Source organism: Melampsora larici-populina (genome assembly GCF_000204055.1).
Source record: "Melampsora larici-populina 98AG31 unplaced genomic scaffold MELLAscaffold_83, whole genome shotgun sequence".
NCBI lineage: Eukaryota > Fungi > Basidiomycota > Pucciniomycetes > Pucciniales > Melampsoraceae > Melampsora > Melampsora laricis-populina.
The window spans coordinates 355459-356882 of record NW_006768847.1 but is presented as its reverse complement, the minus strand read 5'-3'; positions in this window follow the sequence as shown (position 1 = coordinate 356882).

Genomic DNA, 1424 nt, shown 5'->3' with positions numbered 1-1424 from the left:
ACCGGGCGGGGGATCTGCCCTATTTGCGTCTCGGTATAATTCCCGCTGACGTCAGGCTGATCTCACTTAGTTTCCGCCGATCCTTTTTTTTTGGGGGGGTTACTCATACACCCCTTTTAGGTGGGGCTCGTGAGAGTCTCAACTCGTTGAGTCACCCTCAAAACTCGCACGGGCTCTTTCTCACTTGTGATCGACACTCTAGTTGATCAGTCTAGTTTCTCAAGTTTATTTCTTCTCGGTCTCTTTATTTCGTTTCCTCAACTTAGCATCAACCTAGTTCCTCTTATCTATCACCCAAAGAAACTCCTTTGTACTTTCCTTTTCGCTATCCGTGCATCTCTTCAAGTAACAATCTACTGTGCTTGACTTCCAGCGTCCCGCTTCCATTATCTTCTCCTTATCCCAACCCATATTAAACCTTAATGATGCACCACCAACCCTGAATGAATGGCCTGACCATGCGCCTATATTCACTCCGGTTCTACCCCATACCGCCTCCATCATTTTGATGAATCTTAATTTTGTAAGTGTACAAACCTCTCCGTCTACCACTGTTGCAAACAGCAAATCGCTCTTCTTCTTCACGTAATGCCCTTCTGCCAACAACCTCACTAGAGCCGATACAGGGTCCAATACTGAGTCACAAGGGGAAAAATTGAAGCTCACATAGATGTGAGCAGAGAAAGTTTGGAGGTTTCTCCAAGATTGTTTCCAGTTTGTTTCCAATTTTCCTCCAGTTTTCTTTCAGCTCATCATCTGATCAAATGGTCAGCATGGCCTGAGCAGATGAGTTAGGCCTTCCTCAGGCTTTATCCCTTAGACAAGAAGCCTGAGGGAGGGCTAGCTCATCTGCTCAGGTCATGTCGGGCTTTCCAATGCTCAGCCTGCACAGTCAAGTGACCAAATGTGATTGAGTGGTGAGAGACCCAACCAAATGTGAAAAACACAATGGGAACCATCCCTTTGGATAATTCTGATCCCAGGAATGCCACTGAGGACTAGGTGAGCAGCCCCTCAGCCAATACTCAGTGACATCCTTTGGATACTTCTGATGCCAGGAACACCACTGAGGACTAGGTGAGCAGCTGTGCTGAACTGAGGAGCCGCTCAGCCAATACTCAGTGACATCATTTGGATACTTCTGATCCCAGGAATGCCACTGAGGACTAGCTGAGCAGCTTTGTGCTGAACTTGGCTGCGGAGCCGCTCAGCCAATACTCAGTGACATCATTTGGATACTTCTGATCCCAGGAATGCCACTGAGGACGAGCTGAGCAGCTGTGCTGAACTGAGCAGCCACTCAGCCAATACTCAGTGACATCCTTTGGATACTTCTGATCCCAGGGATGCCACTGAGGACCAGCTGAGCAGCCGCTCAGCCAATACTTAGTGACATCATTTGGATACTTCTGATCCCAGGAATG